Raw genomic sequence first — 18,592 nt, forward strand, 5'->3', positions numbered from 1 at the left:
ATGTCTAAAAAAAAAAAAATCCCAAACTTCCAACGACCTAGATAAGCAAGTTAAATTGCCTCAAGTTTTTATATAACTTGCGTGCTTTTACTGCTTCAGACAAAGAGTAGCGAATCAGAGGTCAACCTAAAGCACTTCATCTACATAAAAACTATGATTAAGCAGTGGATAATGATTCATGATACAAATTATTTTCTCCTATGAAACTTATGTGTTTTCTAGACAGGAAATACGTGATTTTGTTGTGTGAATTAGTTTCTAGGTAGCAGAAAGAATATGGTGCTAAGGAGAAAAAGTTCAGTTATTATATACTACCCTTACTGTCTCCTTCAGGTGTAGTTTCCAGATAGACTTTGGATTTTAAACTGATAACACAACTGTTATGTACTTACTATGTACGCCATTAGTAGATTAATAATACAGTTTAGCAGTACCTAGCTAATGGAGGAAAAAGGGACTTGCACTTGTAAAATACTGTTGTTAGCATGGCAAGTCAGGAAATCACAGAGATCAGAAGGGGAAAAGTCATGATTAGAAATGGTGGAGTGACACTTACTGCAGATAAAAAGCATACCAAAATAGAAATTTTCTGAAGATCCAGCCTGAAAAAGAAGGAAAGGTAATAAAAGATAGAAAGAAAATGACAAAAGAAAAGGAAAAAATGGCGGAGTCTGGAAAGTCTCTTGTTAATCCAGGGCAGGGTGGAAACCTAGACTAATGAATTCGTTTCCTACATTTTTAAATCTTCCACACAAACATTAATTTAAGACTAATTTATAATTAAGTAATAATTAATTGGAGTATCACCACTTAAGTCCTTTGCATGTGCGTATGTCTTCTAAGCAGAAGTTTTCTGAGTATGTATGACAGAGTCCTTCTGGCAAATAATAATAAAGTTAACTCTGTTGCTGCAAATATGAGAAATGATTGTTAACATGGTACCTGGAGGTCTCTGGATATTACTCATGTAGAAAGAACATTGTATCTAAGACAGCAGATTTTGTTTAATATCGTGGAGGGTGAGAGCATAGAGATTATGACAATCCTTGCTTAAATTTTAAAATGTTAGATGGTCTGTAATCTGAAGGAACTCACATGCAACAAGAAGTAAGGTGTGTAAAGAGTGACACATCTTTTTTCCTCTTGGAATTACTGGAAGAGTAATAAACAGGGACTTAGTGTGCACAGTACCTTTCACAGACCTCCAGCGCTGTGCAGGTGCTGTATTGTTAATACAGAAAAGGACAAGGAAAATAGCAGTTGTGCCTGGATGTTGGAGTACATGTTTATATGTCAAGGCAGGGTCCCTTGTAATGTTTGGGCAAACACACTGCTTAATTACCATGTTATCCAACAAAAATATCAAAGCGGGTAAATACCAGGTTTCCTCTGTAAGCTGGTACTGCCAACTTTGTGTGGCTCATGTTGATGTTTGTGTCCCTTCCTTTCTCATCTACCAATGCATGCATAATGTTTGGGTGTTACTACGTTTTGCCTTTGGCATTCCTGTGCCGTTTTGGCAGCCTGTATAATTTCATTTGCATAAGCAGTATCTTTGGGATAGCTGTGGAACAAACTACAGATCTCCTCACTTGATTTATTAACAGCAAACAGGCTAGCCCTGGACCTGCGTTATATGTCTTTGCTAACATGGGTCATGGCAAGTTTCTCACACAGTTCCATGAATGGGAATCTTTCTTACGTGATGCTATTGCTGTTTCTGAACACTGATGTGATTCCAGCACACTGGCCACCTTCTTGCACCAGGCTTGCAAGTTTTTGAAAACAAAGAGCCTTGAGTGACTGAATCATGCAGTAGGTGTCTTGCTTTGCCTTGTCAATGTTTGTAATGTCACTGCTGCCAGTGTCAGAGAATTATAATCTGCCTGGATTAAATGCAAATGCTGTAAAACATCTCTACTGCCCTCCATCATCATCTTGCCATCAGCTGCAACAACACAAACGGGAGGCATTTATCCGCTGGAGTCATAACATGGGTCCTGCAGAAACAAACAGAAATAAGGAATCTACCTAGGCAGAAATGCCACTCTAAACATGTCTGTGAGCTAAAAACAACTCTGCTCTAATAGGACAAGCAAGTTCTCTCTGAAAGCATCATAAGTCAAATCATTGGGTTGAATTAGTGAGGAGCTGATTGAGAGAGACATGCCTAGGAATCCTAGCAACAGCCCCGTTACCTGAGATATCAGTTTGATGCAATTACACAGATGGGAGTTGAGTGCAGCTCTGCAATATATCTATTCAGAGGTGAGCATGCTAATTCTGGATGTTTATTCTCAGTTAAGTACATGTTCCTCTCTGGGTATAACATCTGTGCATCATTTCCTTATCTGTAAATTAGGGATGTTAATACATGGTCCAAGGTTTGTGGCAAGTTTTTCATGTGGAGCTTTCTTCTCAGTTGGTCAGCATTGTGGGAAGAGGCTTGGCTTAAATTTTAGTTCTTGTTCAAGATTATAATTATTTTTAAATACAGTTGATGTTATTAATGTTTGCGTAAAGTCTACGTATCCCTTTGTATTTCAGCATTGCTGAACATTGATAAGTCAAAGGTTTTGTATTTTGAAGGGCTATATTTCTGTTAGTTTTCTATACAGAAACAGCTGCTTTGGGTCTCTTAGTATGATAATGAACACAACAAAATTGCAAACTATAATATTGTAAATTTATATTGGAAGCACACACAAAATTGAAATTATTTGAGAGCGTAGGTCTATCACACAAATGATGACAAACAAAAGCAACCTCTTTCTTCCCCCTTCTCTCCTCCCCCAAAACAGGCACATGTTTGATTCCCGAAGCTTCTTACAACTAGCAAGTCAAATAGAAGCTCATTTTGTAACTTAGCTGTATGTTATTTAGGCTACAGAAGCAAGATCTGTGCTTCTTTTTAATGACAAACCAAAATAAAACCCAACTTCCGAAATGCAAGCAGACAAAAACCTATGTTAATGAAACACTAAGGCTAAAATATTACAATCTGGAAATAACCCACATCCTACAGCACAGAAATGATTTTCAATCTGCTTTTCAATATATTCCATTTCCATACAGAGCAAATCGGAGCTTTATCTCTAGTAGGCCTCCTTTAAAAAAAAAAAAAAAAAAAAAAAAAAAGAGGGTGCAAAAAAAACCCCAAGAAAACAAAAATGGAAAAAATGAGAGCTTTAATTTCTGTGAGAAGAATGTGAAAACTTCCCCCCTCCCCACAAAATCTCTGTTTTTGCTGAACTTTTAAGGGAAATAAATGCTTTATATAGAAATGTTAAGAAATGGTTTGAATATTCTAGAAACCTAAAAATGTAAAATGAAGATATAGTAGAGCATGCTTTGTAGCTGAAACTTACTTAAATTTATTATGTTTATTATAGTAGTTATTAAGAAGCAGCAACAGAATAGATTCATACTGAGAGGATGAACGTATTTAATTTATGAATCTTAAGAGATTAGTTGATATGATTATACAATTGGTTGCAATTTTTCATTTCCTAGTGGTCTCTAACAACAAAGATTTTCTTCAAACTATTCTTTATTATTTTATAATAGCAGAAAATTACCATTTTGCTTTTGTTCTTCCTATTTCTGTTTTCCACTCCAATTTCTTCCCACTTTTCCAGTAAAAACCAGAAAAGAAACGAATGACCTACAAAGAAAGAATTGGTACTATTTGCTTATTAACATTGGGGGGAAAAAAAATATTTTTTGTTAACAGTTGTAACACAAGTAAGGTTTCAATTAGTCAGTTCTTTCTTTACTCATTGGCCATGAAGATGAAATAAACTTTTCCTTTATATTTCTGAAATGAATGTGTATTCAAACCAGGAATGGTTTTCAAAGTGTGCTGCTTCTGCTATAGTATTCCTTTCTATGTGTCTTCCAGTCTCAAATTCGAGAAGAAAATGTGCTTTGTCTTTAAAGGATACTAGGCTTTTGTTTTCCCATCTAGTAATGTTAGTGAACGCTGAATGTTTTATAAAGGTTTTATATCCAACTCTAGTGACGATGACAGCTTGGGCTGCATAATGTGTCTACTGGTTTTCGGTGTCTGTGCATGGGCAAGACCAGAGGATGAGGATCAGGCTGGGTTACAGGTTACGGGGTGAGCTCTGGGTGACTGCAGGTTGGGCAGTGTATTTAATTTGCTTTCCCCTTAGCTCTAGGTTGGCTCTTGTGCTCCTTGCCAAACACCGCACAGCACTGATGGTTTTGTCAGCAGCTTTTATGTTCTGGAGGCTTTTCCTCTTCGCTATTGATACTTCTGAAGACAGACTTTGAGCTATTTTGGGGTGGTATCAAAATGTTTGTAGTGTTCTTCAGATGTTCATTTGCCAGAAATACACTGTCTGTCAAAAGCCTCTCTAGCGCTCTGGATTCTTTCTTTTTCACAGCCTGCCCAGCCCGATGCAGATAGGAAGTGCATGAGAGTTTTGGTATTAGATGGGCTACTGTGCGAGAGAATACGAATTTTTGTTGCATCCTGCTTGTCACCTGAGTGGATACCGGTAGCCCACTGCAGACAGCACCTCGTGGCGTTATCCGAGTTCTCAGTGAATACTTACAGCCCAAAGCTCACAGCTATAAAAGAAGCAAACGATGACCGCTTGTTGCAAGAGTCTCTTGAGTACCTGATCCCTCAATGCCTCTGTATGTGCTAATGTTACAGCAGCCTGAGGATAAACTTGCTTTTGAAGCTTGGAAGAGATTTTGTTGTCATCTGCTCCTGGCCAGGGGAGAAAGCAGCCAAGGGGAAGTCTGTTGGCCACTTTAAATATAATTACTTCATCCTCTTCCTGCGGAGGCTGAAAGGTTGGCCAGGTTTCAAGTGTGACCTACTGGATACTGATACTAACATCTTGGAAGACTGTTAAAAAACAGAGGTATTGATTCAGCTCCTTTGAGGGTCCAGTTTTTCCAGAATTGCCAGCTGCCAGGAGCTCCAGGTGAGTGTTAGTGACCTTGGCCTTGCTCCAGCACGTAGCAGGTGATGGCCAGGTTTAGAGTGGGAAGGCTAATAGTACTGAAAATGAGGCCACAGATGAGACTTAGGCAGCCCAGTTGAACTTCATTTGTGACAAACTCATCAGCAATACACTTAGTGCTTAGTCCAATGGCTTTCAGATTATTACATAGAAATGGATAATGTTTCAGCGTCTGCCGGGGGGGTGCATTTTGACAAAGACAGGACAGAAAGCTACTCAACTTCTAACTGTTTTCCTATTTAGGACTGTTTCACTGATAGATTTTCAGCTGGCAAGGAAAATGCTCAGGATTTTCAAATGTGCTTCCATGACTCAGCTAATTTAATCTAACTTAATTACCTGCCACTGAGGCAGGGTACTAGTTGTGTTCCTATCCTGTTTTCTGGTCTCATATTCTAGATGAGGATTTTTTAATTGTCTAATGCAGTTAGATGTTTGAGGGAGCTAAAATTGTGAGGGATGGCAGTGGTGATATTAGGATTAGTTTTTGGGATTTTTTTTTTTTTTTTAAGCTGCTTGATTTGCCATGCCACAGATAGATAAAACTCAGTGCTGAATGCCCAGTTAGCCATGGCAGCATGCGGTCATTAGACTAGCTTGGCTGAACGGTCAAACTGCATGCCTAGGTACCTTTTTGTCAGTGAAGGGAGTTGTTAGGTATGTGATCAACACCACTAGTTTCTTAGGATAAAAAGCAAAATTCAGCTGTAATGATTATTGTACAAGGTGTGATCATTCTCTTTTTTTCTTTACTGGAACAAAAGATTATATGTATGTGATACTGTGAGCTTGAGAAAAGTGTAAAACTAGAAATGAAAAAAGAAATGCTAAATCAATTGGAGACAAGTTTCTGTCACATATTGCAGATGTTTCTTTTTAGCTTATCTTGTTTTCCTCTATCTTTTGTTGTTGACTTGCTGTTTTTTAACAGTTTTTCCTTTCATCTATCCAGCATCATCATCTTGCTATCCTAATGTTTTCTTTTGCAGTTTATAATTATCACTGTGTTGCTGCACTACTTGGCTTCCTGGTTTTGGGATACTAATTGACTTTTTATGATCTATGTTACTTTTTTTCTACGTGGTCTACTTTTACTTCTCACCTGCCTACTTTCATATGCGTCTAGTCATGTCTTAATCTGAGTTCTACTCTCCACCACCTCTCTTTTACTGATGTAAACATTCTTCTCCTATTTTAGAAGCAGAATTCGTAACTGGTAGTTTCATTCTTTTTGAATCTCTGGCTTAAGTGTACTGAGTTTTTGTGTTCAGGACCGCAATGGATTTCTGTCTGACAAAACACCAATTTTGTGTTGGCAGTGTGTTTTAACTCAAAAAAAAAAAAAAAAGTGCTTTATTAACTGTCTGTAGGACAGAGAGAAGTCTTACTTTTCCAGAGGAAAGCAAATACGTTGTGCACGGCTTCTGGTGGAAAGCATCAAGTCACTGCTTCCAGTCTACTTAAATCAGAGAGGTGGTAATCGCTTGGGTTGTTTGGTTGTGGATCTTGCGAAATCAGTGTAGTACCTTAAAGGAAGCCAGACTCCAAACATGGTATTAAAATGAATGCTTTCTATTGCACTTTCAAAGAAATTGGAAGTTGAGTCAGATTTTGGTGGGCACAAGTATTATCCTCCTAATGCAACTTCAGTAAGCCAATGGGCATTTATAGCAAGTTCTAGTAATCCAGTCCCTAAAAGTGATATAAATTTCTGATGGTGGCGGTATCTGCCCCCATCTCTCAGGGGCAGCTGCAGGGCGGTAGAGATGTGTACCCAGGCATTCGTGCTGCCTGACAAATATTCTTGTCCAGGGATTCATTGGGTATCTTTTAGCCAAAGCAAGCAAACAAGTCTGTAACACTTATTTTGGCCACTTCACCAAATTAAAGTTGCAACATTTTATTTCAACTGATAGACATCAATGAAATCTCCATCGCTGACAGCTTGCTGGATTAAACGTGAGCAGTGCTGGTTGATGATTAATTGTTTTCAAGGCTTCCTGTGGGTGGTTTTGCTGTCTCCAAACAGGTAAGATGAAGGCTGAGCTGCTGGTTGTGGAACAGCCCCGGGGAAGGCAGCACGTGGGGACTCCCCACTCCTCTGGGGGTGGGACTCTGACCCAGTCTGTGCCCCTGGGGCTGGTAGGGTGTGGGGGCGAGGGCTGTGTGGTACCCCTGGGGGCGAGGGCTGTGCGGTACCCCTGCGGGGAGCACTGGATCCCACGTAGGATCCTACAGCATGGGATCACAAGGCAACTGTATTACAGCTCTTGCAAATGACTGTGGCTGTAATTCAGTTTTCAGCTGAACAATTCTGAATTTTTACCCAGTCCCTGAGAATGGCTTTCTAAAAATTATCGTTCAGTTTCATCTACTGATTTGACTGTTAGGGTCTAGGTAGGCATTCATCATTCTCATTGTAAATAATTTAAAAAATCACACGTTTTCTTCATAGCCAGAGAACATAATTTTCAAATATTATTTGTGATATAGTCAGCAAGTTCAGCAATGAGCCTTCATTCCTACCTTTTCAGTGACAGATATTTGTCTTTTCCAGTGGTATGAACCTTCCCTTTCTATTGTAGAGTGGTCTTTGGCATATTAAATCTGGCTCTAAGTTGTCCGGCATCTTGGACCAAAGGGATTTTATAAAGATGAGGGAGTACAAGTAAGTCTGTCTTTGGCAGGGTTTAAGCTAGGAGAAACTGCCCTGTAAACCCTCAAAAGAAAAAAAAAAAAATAGAAGACAGTTATGAGTAAGGTAGTTATGAATACAACAGTTAAGGATGCACCATCAGGACAATTAATTTTAGATCTATGTGACTTACCAGTGTGTATATGCTTCAATGAAAAAAACTATTATACCAAGTAAAACTTTAACATGTTAGATGTAACAGTTCGTAAATATTTTAATGGAAAATTTTCCTCCGAAATTTCTCCCTTGAGTAATGTGCTTTAAAACTGATTTCTCCTTTAAATGGGGACAGACTCTTGCTAAAAAATTCTGTGAGGAGGTAGTATATTAAATGCTGAATAAAACCAGAGGAAAGTTTGAGTAATTTTTTTATTTTAGCATGATGCTTTGGGAGAGGCACAGAATATTGTGCTGTGCTGCAACTCTGTAATATATTGCAGGAGAAGGCTGATAATCTTTCAGAGACTTTATTTTTGTTTGTTTTGGGTTGCATAGTGTTCACTTGGAACTTCCATTAGCCCTTCACCATTTTATGAACACTATGATCAAAATAACAATGACATTTGCAAGATGAATGTTTCACTTAAAATGTTCAAAGCAGCAGTGTTTTTGCATGTCAGCAGTCTACTTAAGCACCCTACCCGAATGACTGAATAGTGAGGCAAAATGTAATCACAGGAGCATTGTCACAGTGATCATGCTGTAATATTATCAAGCTGTTGTACTCCTGTTACCTTGCAGACAGTCGTCATTACTCAGCAGGAACAAACTGTGGGGACTGTGTAAGAGTTGTGATAATCTGATAAATTGCTTTTTAATGTTTGCCAGATCATTTTGTTAACTCTGAAACTCTAATTCGAGTGTTCTTTCATTATTGCATTATATCCTATGCCTTTATTCACTAATAATTTGTTGAAAATAAGAAAATTATCAGTATGGAGCTGTTAGTGCCATCCTTACAGGGTTGTTAGAAAATCAAAATCCTCTGGAGGTAGTTCTAGGCTTGGTGATATTTTTAAAGCTTAACATTTTGTCAGCTGTCAAGAACTATCTGATGGAAGAAATTGCATTTGATAAAATTTAATGGCTTGGGAGTCACTTTAGTAGTAATTAATCCCTCTTGCTTAAGCATTTTGCTAAACTCTATAAATCCATTTGACTGCTTTAACAACAGACATGTTATCAGTTTATTGGGGAAGTTCTGTTAAGTGTCTCTGTTTTGCATGCGTACTTTGAAGAACTTATCTTTAGAGATGTTATTTTTAAATGGGTGAAGAAAGTAGGATTTACTTGCATGAAAAGAGCTGTTCTGTATTGTTTCTTCTCTGTGCACCAGTCCTTTTCAAATTGGCTGGAACAGTTTGAAGGGTAAATGCTGGGGGCAAGACTAGTTAACTTGCAGTTCAAATAAGCAAAATGGTTTTCTGTAAACTAAATTGTAAAGTAATTTAATGGTGGTATTTATAAAAATACAAAACACTATACGTTCAAAAAAATTTTGAAGAGTTCTCTGTGTAAGTCAACAGGAAAACAATTTGCTTCTACTCCAGTTAATTTGCTCACAGGCAACATACCTTCTGAATAAACAAGCAAATTGTATCACTTTGGTTTAAAAAAAAGAATCTGTGTAGCAATCTAGAGTTCTGAAAATAACACCACATATATCATCTTAAATCAGAGAAGGGTCTGAGAAGCCGTGTCACTAAGTCTCGTGTTTCCTGTCCAGGTTGAAGTAGGTGGAGTGGACTGCGTAGAAGGTTTTAAAAATGTTCAGACTAATTGCTGGCAGTCTCTTAGGTTCACAGAGCCTCCTGAATGGGAGGACATATTTGAATTCAGCCTGACCCATATGAGTCTTTATTCTAAATGAGGTTGTCTGCACATTCTTTGATAAAATAGAAGAGCCTGCTCCAGAACAAAACCTGACATGCTCATCTATTTTGGATGATGCACGTCCCTAGAAACATGACCTGTTTACTGAGCAGTTGTTTTAATTCTTCTTCCACAATTTACTGGAGTTTGTGTCAGCTTTTGTGAACTAGTTTCTCTTCACTTTTTGTTTGATACTAAAGAAATGTTGCATTATGAAAACTTGGTAGGCTTGTGGATACACACAGGCTTACAGATACATCTGTGACTTTTCTTAACTTTTCACAGCATGGTTACAACTACTATCCATTACCTATATAGTATCTACTGAATTTGTGACCGAATTCTTCCCTGTCATCAGTTCACTTGTGTTTTCACTCTCTCTTTCTTCAGCACACTAAATTGGCCATATTGCCATTGTAAGATGAGGTAGTTGATTATGTGATAAATGTCTTAAAATGTATATTGGTAAGTTATGTGAAACATTAACTGAAACAGGAATTGAATGGATTAGACCAGTAGTCCTCACTCTCCGTGTTAAAGTTTACCCTCAGAGGAAAGTATCAAACTTCCATAATGGAAAAATGAGCAATGGTACTATCTTTCTGTTCCCTTTTGTTGCAATGCAGTGGCGGTTGTGTCCCCTGTAAAGGTCTGTACAGCATAATGACACTGGAGAAGAATATCTCCAGAATATCTCATTTTTATTAACTTACTCACATCATGTTGCTTTTCCATTTATAACCTGAAAAATCTTTTCTGTTTTTTTTTAAACTGTCCTCAAATGTCAGAGTAATTGATGTTTGCTTTTCTTTGGACTTTTCATACTTTTTGTATTTCCTACCACTTACATTTTACTTCTGAGAAGAAGCAGAAATGAGGACCCATAAAGAATATGTACTGTGGTGTGGATATCATTACAACGATATAGTTTTAATTCTGTATCATAATCATAATGGAACTGGGCGGTATTTTTATTGACTATTGTTGTCAAACCCATTTTTCATTAATTCTAACTTGTTTTTCCTTTAATAGTTTTGTAGTTTAAGAGTGCATCAACATGCAGCAACAACTGAAATGCTCTTCTCTGCAGCTGTTGTCAAGTCAACTAGCTTTTTTTCTTAAATGTCTTCTACAGCTTTTCAGCGCCTCTTCTGCTTTCACTAATCTAGATAACTATTGAGACATTTTGCTGTGTGGCTACTGCTTGCCTCTAAACTTTAGTATGTTACCCCTATTTGTTTTGAAGTTTTCTCCCTTATCTTGATGTAGGTGGTGGTGGTGGTAAAACATGTTATTTTATAATGTGTACTGGACTGTAAATATTTATGCTCCAGTATGAAGGAATGCCACATACTTTAAGTTCAGTAGGAAAATTTATCTCTTCTATTGAAGAGGGAACTACGACTATTCCTCTAAGGGCAGTGAGGAAAAATGACATCTGCCTGATTATCAGAAGTAGTTTTGTTGCAGTTAAAACTTACTGTACATTATAGCAGTGGAAGAAAAGCAAAGCAGATTGTCTTCTTGATGTTTAACCATGGCTTTTGTAGAGGAAGTGAGGGTCAACAAGCTTTTTCCTGGAGGCTGTGTGCTTAGGCCATGGAATGATTTCCTGATTGGTTTCGGTGATCAATTTTCAGGTCTCTGATATGTGGTACAAAGATGATTAATGTGATTAGAGTATTTAATACGTTACCTAGTATTACTGTAAGAAGGACAACATATTTTTCAAATTGTAAATTGTTTTCTTTTTCAAGAGAAAACAAATTGCTTTATGTTTTTATATGTTAAGCATTGTCTTGGGATTCTTTTATTACTATAATACTAAGTATCCCAACTTTTAGACTAAGACTCTATTTGGGTAGCCTCTTACAATGTCAGAAGAAAAAGACGGACCTTCCCCTTAACGGGTTAGAAGACAGGAGGCAGCCATTTTGTACAGTAGGAGAAGGTGAGGAGGCAATGAGGTGATACCGCTGAGTGTCATAGGCAGTGGTGATGAAACCATTTGTTTTAAATACGGTTTTAAAAAAGCTTTTGTAGGTTAGCTTTACATTGTCAAGTCTTGTGGCAGATTAGGTTTCATCTTTCCTACCAGAGCTAATATAAAGCCAGCAGAAACTTGATATTGTGTGATCTTGCTAATGTGGGAAAAAGGAGATCATGTGCTTATCTTTAATCTGGATCAAATGTGTAATCTTGAGTGATCCTGTGGCACAAGGATTTGTGGTGTTGGCACATGAGTACAGGTATCTTCAGCTCTTTCATTGGCCTGCAAGGTTCTGTCACAGGGGGCCAGGCATGTGGGAGTTTTAAGTGAGAAAGTAAAAGAGGACAGTCCCCTGGCTCTGTAGATATTTTTTGGGAAGTCCTCGCACCTGTGAGGGCATCACAAGATACAGCGTGAAGGTATCTGCTTGAAAATTTAACAAATGGCTTATACAGATGGTGTCCTGAGCTGACCAGACATGGAAAGCTGCCATTTTGCAGTGAATGGCTTTGACAGTTAGGAACACGTCTTTTTTTTTTTTTTTTTTTTTTTTTTTTTTTTTTTTTTAATGTTGTTGCTATTTATACTTCATAATATATACTTGTTTTGTCTGCTTTCTGATAATCATAGCTTATAGAAGGCAAAAGTCTTTTTAAGACTAAAAATGTTTTGCTCAGTTTTTAATATGAAAGTGTCTTGAAGTCTTTGTTTCTGTAAAGCTTTTTAAGCAAAATGCTTTAAAGCAATTTTCATGCATATGTCACTGTCAGTATTTTTGGTTTTTTAAGTTTTATTTCAGGTGGTAGAATTAGATAATAGTTTAAAACAAAGGAAAAAAGAATGAAAAAGAAAATTAACAGCTTATGGGTTTCAGTTCCTTGGCTATTTTCTGTTCTATGATGGCACGTGATTTTATTTTTACACATAGTGATGATTTAGTTTCCTTAAGTCTTCTACAGGGAACTCTGTAAAAGGCTGTTTGGAAACTCAAATTGATATTAATCCATTCTCCTTTTTCTGATGTTTTGGTGAACTTTTCAGGAGCCATGAAGGATAGGAATCCATGATTTTTCTTTACAAAAGGTATTCTGTTTTGCTTCCAGTAGATATATAACTTAACTTGAAGATTTCTAATACTTTGTTGTTACTTATCGAGTTTTCTATCTGATGTTGTAAATAGTCAGCTTATTTGCTGTTGTTGAGTCTCTATAACTTACATTTTTACCTGAAATGCTCTTCTGTTATTAGAGGGCAGTGGGGAGGAAAGGAAGAAACTCTGTTATGTATAACTCGTTTAATTTTTGAGTTTTGTTTGAATCCTTTCATGTCAGAATATAGAAAAGAAGATTATTTTTTCCACTATAATGTCAGATGATCAGTTGAGTATAGAAATTCATATTTGACAATGACCTACAAAGAAACAGCCCAAGATGTTTTCTGCTGTTCTGTGTTCTAGACAGAAAAGACAAGTGTGACTGGAAAGGGAAGGCACACTTCACCCAGGGTAGGTGGTGGATCTTGTTGTAGGCCTTTTGGGGTGGAGTAGGTGACTTGATAGCTAATACAGATCCTAAATGGGTAGTAGTTATGTTATAAACATTTCATTTAGGGTGAAGCAGATCTAATATGGTTGTCCCTAAGAATCTTGGGTAATACTTTGGAAAAAGTATCAAAATGAGGTAAAAGTCGGTGTCCTGTTGCCTATTATGCCTTGACTATTGGCACTCTAACAGGATGCGTATTCTGCAAAGTGTGTATTTTTCTAATGAGTAATATTGAGTTTAACTGATGAAATATGTACATTACTCCTATTTCATCAAATGGCCACTAAATGACATGATCTACCTTGGTTTTATAATTGACCTTATGTCAGAATATTATGTGCCATCGATAACTAATTGTGCGTAGGTCATTTCAACCCTCTCTCTCTCTGAGGCAGAAGTTAGGGTTTTTTTCATTCTGACACATAACAGTGGTTAATTGGCAAAAACCTTATTAAAGAAAAAGTAATGTTTTACAAATATGATCAAATAATATAGTTTGGGTAGGGTACAAGACATCTTGCGTGCCTTTTTAAGATGAGGATACAGTTTACTAGCTAGTTGAAATAAAGGTATGTTTTAGTGTAGTTTTAAACAGTATTTCCTTATGCTGGCTTACAAAGGAGAACTGAATATCGTGGGGGTTTTTTTAAGCTTTTGAAAAATATAGAAAGAAAGAAAGAAAGAAAACAAAATATAAGCTGTGAAATGGTGTTCCTCCAACCTCTCAAAGTCTGGGAAAGTTAAAGTTCTTCTAAAAAGGTTACAGGAATGCTGTTACAATACCGTGCAACTGCAACTTCAAAAATACCAAGATGTGGCTAGTTCATATTCTGAGCGCGCCTTCGCTGCCAGGGTGGAGAAACGCCAAATTCCCCAAAGCTTTTCTTAGTAGGAGTTGCAGAAGAGGGAACTTGGAAATCCGAAGTCTCTCCAAACCCCAAGCTTGTGTAGTCCATTCAGCTCTGCATGCCTCTGCTTGCTTCTGCATGGTCAGGGAGCGTGGCACCACTGATTTTTAGCAGTGAGGGACTCCAGATTCAGAGCATGTTATGTAAACCCACATAAGGGTAGAAAACTTCTGATTGTCTTTCTCTTGTATTTTGCCTCCTGTCTTACTAAGTTCTGAGGTGACTTGAGCTGATTTGAGATAAGTTGAAATATATGATGTTGAATTTCCAGCGAGTTGGTTTTAGCCAGTGAGTCAGTTTTGTGACTACACAAAAGTCTTCCATGACTCTAAAGAAATTTTGCTGATTTCAAGTATTAATTACTTATCTAGAAGCCATACCTCATTTTATTAGGAGATTTTTCTGTAGATGGTGCAGACCCCTATACTTGGTTTCAGAGACAGCAAAATTAAGTATAATACATATGCCATGTATTGGCATATGGCCTTGGCCTTTATCAGCTGAGTTGCTGTGGCTGACATGCTACTTAAGTGAAAGTAATCTCTTACATCCAATTTTAAAGATATTGTTACAGAGTATTTGCTTTGTAATTATGCTAGAGCAACTCTGATCTGTTTCAGTGCTTGTAGTAAGCCCAAGCTACTGCAAAATTATTTCCCTGTTTATAGTTTCCTTAAGAAACAAGTGTCTTTCTGAAGAGTGGTCTTTGAGGTATTTAAATGTTTAAGATCTGGTGTGTGTGAAGGTTTTAATAATAAATGAACTAATCTGCTAGGATGACAGAGGAGGGGAGAAAGGCAATAATTAGTTACCAGGATAAGACGTTTGATGTAACACTGTAATAAGTAACCTGTGTCTGACAGATGTGATTCTTTAGGAGAGTGTGCCAGGTGCAAAGTCTGTCTTTCATCAAAATTTTACTTTGTCTAATTTCCAATAAACATACTCATCAGAGGAAACAGAAATTCAGGGTTAATGTGAGGAGAAATGAAGAGTAATGAGACTTTAACATGAAATTTTCCACTTGCAATATTCAGTTTAGAAATGGCCTTCACCGATTAGCTCTAAAGCAGGTGTGCTGGGAGTTTTTCGTGTTCTTCTTCACCAGTATAAAATATGTGTAACAACTTTTTGGTTTTTAAGGCAATACAAAATGTGGATCATACTTAATTTGCAGCAAACATGCAAAAAAACCTCAACAACCAAACCTCTCAAAATTATTTCTCTTTCCATGTCCCTTATGCTGTTTAGATTGAGTGACTGGATGTCAAATTTTGATTTCAGGATAACTAACTGGCAGCTATACTAAAGTATATTTTTTCTTTTTTAGTTATCCTTGGCTAACTGACATCCCCATCACTCAGTCCAGTCTGTGCAAGCACATCCTTGCATGAACACAGAACTTTGAAAGTCCAAAATGGTGGAAGCTTCTCCAGTGTAGAGCAAATTACAGAATCAAGAGGCATCTTAATAACATTAAATCACTTGCAATAAATCCTGTAGTTAGCAGTGTAAGTCTGTGTGAGGCGTCTTGTAAATCTAATAGTTGATTTAAACACCGTATCTGGAACTATTTTCTATTTTCTTCATGAGTTTGAAGAAGCTTGTTTTTTCCGCGTATGCATATGGATTTTTTTAGAGAGTATTTGTTTGATAACTTACTGTCATTGACAGTAATACAATGATTGCTCTCTACAGGACTCTAAGAGCAGGAAAATAGTGATTAGAGGCTGAATGTTTCTTAAGGTACTTCAGATAGAATTTTATTGCAGATGTTAAATAGGGAAAACCACATCTTTGGCATTCCAAAAGTAGGGAATTTTTTCCTTTGTCTTGCAGTGGAATTCGATCTATTTGATAAACCATGACCATTCAGGTGAAAATCTGTTCCCTCCCTGAAACTGCCTTTACAGACTGTCACTCAAGGCACGTCCAGGTTGTGTTGGAAGTTCAGGAACTTGTTTATGCAGTTAACCATATTAGAGGCTACAAGCACATGAGTTTAAGGACCTGTTTGTTCTGACAGGTTACAACAGAATTACGCCTTCATGTATCCTAATTTAACCTTTTTTTCTGGTAGCAAAAGTAGTTCACTATAACTTCTGTCTTAACGTTTTTCCATATTTAAAAATGTTCTTACATTACTTAGAAATAACTTATAACTTGAACCCACGTTTTTAGACATGTAGAAATATTACTCTATGGTATCAAGTATGCAATAAAGTTACAGTTGCTTAAAGTCATTGCAGTGAACAGTCTGTGCATGCACTGTTAGCATGCAGCAGATCTGAGGTAATTTGTCCAAGCACATTGCCTTTGCACTAGTAACTCAGCTAAGTGTGTGCAGAAGCTTATAGTGGCTCAGCTGGGTGGTGATAACCTGTTCCGGTGTTCTACTTGGCAGTGTTCCTGAACTCAAAGTCCTACCGGATTTCAGTTAGAATTGAGATCCTATGCATCCAGATAATTTTTATAAGAATAGAAGTTTGGCCTTTAAATCATTGAATCTTTGTAATATTTATTAAATGAATGCTAATTATCCTACAAAACTTGGGGTTTATTCTGTTGGCTCAATGACCAATACATGTGGGGGAACCCAGAGAAGAGATCCTAATACCAGTGTGTGCCCAGTGGCAAGCTGGGTTGTACCAAGTAACACTTGCTTAGCTCTTCATTCCTCTTGGCAAAAGTCATTTTCAGGTATGAATATTCTGTGCCTTGCTTATTTCGAGCTTCTGCTTGCACAATGAAACTTAAGCTTTGCTGGTTTTGGTTCCACTGGGGATCTTTGGGGCCTTTAGAGTCAGTGCTGAACAAGAAAAATTGTTTTAATTTTGAAAGGCGTGAGGAACTGCAGCACCCCGAGTATTGTTGTTTGAGGGGCAATGGCTTGGAACGGTTCTGTTCTGATACACAAATGGGTAATTGGTCTGGTACTGCTCCAGTACTAATGATCTATCAGTATCTGTGGAAAGTTTCAATATACTTAATCAGTCAGAATGGCCTGAGATACTGAGTCATAAGAACAATGATCTGTATTTAATGCCCATGACATTGGTAGAATATCCCAAAAGGCTTATGGTTTGTGTTAGGAAATAGATCACTCTGGTGCTTCAGTCCCTTCTGTGACCCCTGTGGGGCTCCCAGAACATGCGGAAGAATCACTGAAATAAAGTTCAGGGCAAATCTGGATGAAATTATTTTTGCCTTTTGACAGACTACCCAAGCTACTGTGCAGATTTTGCTCTGCAAGAACTTACCATTAAAAATGCATTTAGTAGGCTGAGACATATGGAAGCTATAATACATCTGGTCCCTAAAGCCAAATTATGTATGAAGCACTATTGGTCTTTTTTTCATTCCTAAATGTTCTCTACTCTGATGATAGATTAAATGGTTTGTAATGCTTCCCAATATGTTGATGTTCATGTAAATCAACACATAATCTATCAGCGTTGTATCCTTTTGTCTAGTGATACTTCTCACTATTGATTTTGCATAGGATTGAATGCAGAATACTGGAGAGTGATTACCTTGTTTACACCACTCTTGTAGTTTTAAAACATGAGATCATTTTGATGCATTTTATTTCTGGTTTAAGAACTCCATCCCCCAAAATAACAGCTGACAGTCTTATTAATGAAGAGTTAAGACTGAGGATATGAGTACTCACACAGGTGTAAAAGATACTTGATAATGTATTATAATGTTCCCCAAGCAAAGCATTGCTAAGAAGTAAAAGACAATCATAATGTAAAAGATAAACATAAAAGATGTTAAAGACAATCCACAGAATTGATATATGGATATACGCTTCATCTCACCTGAGGCAATCTACTAAGTGTAACACTGAGTAATTGTACTATTTCTGCACTCAGGAAAGAGGATATTAATAATTAGCCTAAATTTCAAAAACATATTTCCACCTCTTGGCTAACTATAGAAAGCAGACTTGAGGCTCTTTGGGACTGCAACAGCATGTTCACCCTGCACAAGAGAATACGTGCAGATGTCTCCTGAGCTAACAGTAACCACTTGGCTCCAGACCTAAAAGGCAGTGTAGCTACAGCAGGAGGGTGTAGCACTTGGGGTTTTTTCTTCACATCAGGCATTCCGAGGGCTTCTGATGTAGAGCTGTAAAACGTTTCTAAGCCCTCATGACACTGACAAATTCTGACCTTGTTAACTATTTCCAGCGTTTGCCTACAGTGTCTGCTTAAGAGCAGATGTACCACATTAGGATCTGAGCTTGTCATGAGTCTAGGATCTTATTGACAACATGGGTTTCCATCTCTGAAAGAGGAGTTATTTAATTCACTTGTTAATTAAATCAAGGTTAATTAATTTAATGAAAAGCCTGTGGTTTGATGTTGTAAAATGTTCTGGCAGGATGGGATTGATGTTGCTGCTCCCTGATGCCCATTCCCACTCTCAACCATTCAGCTGTATTGGCAGAAGTGCGGGTTGGTCCGTGCGGTGAGGGAATTAAGGGGCTGATCCAGCTGAAAAACAGCCCAGTGAAATGAAGCAAAGTACCAAAGTGTTCCCCATCTTTTACCATTTCTTACACCCAACAAGGCCAG

This window comes from Pelecanus crispus, chromosome 1, assembly GCF_030463565.1.
Source record: "Pelecanus crispus isolate bPelCri1 chromosome 1, bPelCri1.pri, whole genome shotgun sequence".
Classification (NCBI taxonomy): domain Eukaryota; kingdom Metazoa; phylum Chordata; class Aves; order Pelecaniformes; family Pelecanidae; genus Pelecanus; species Pelecanus crispus.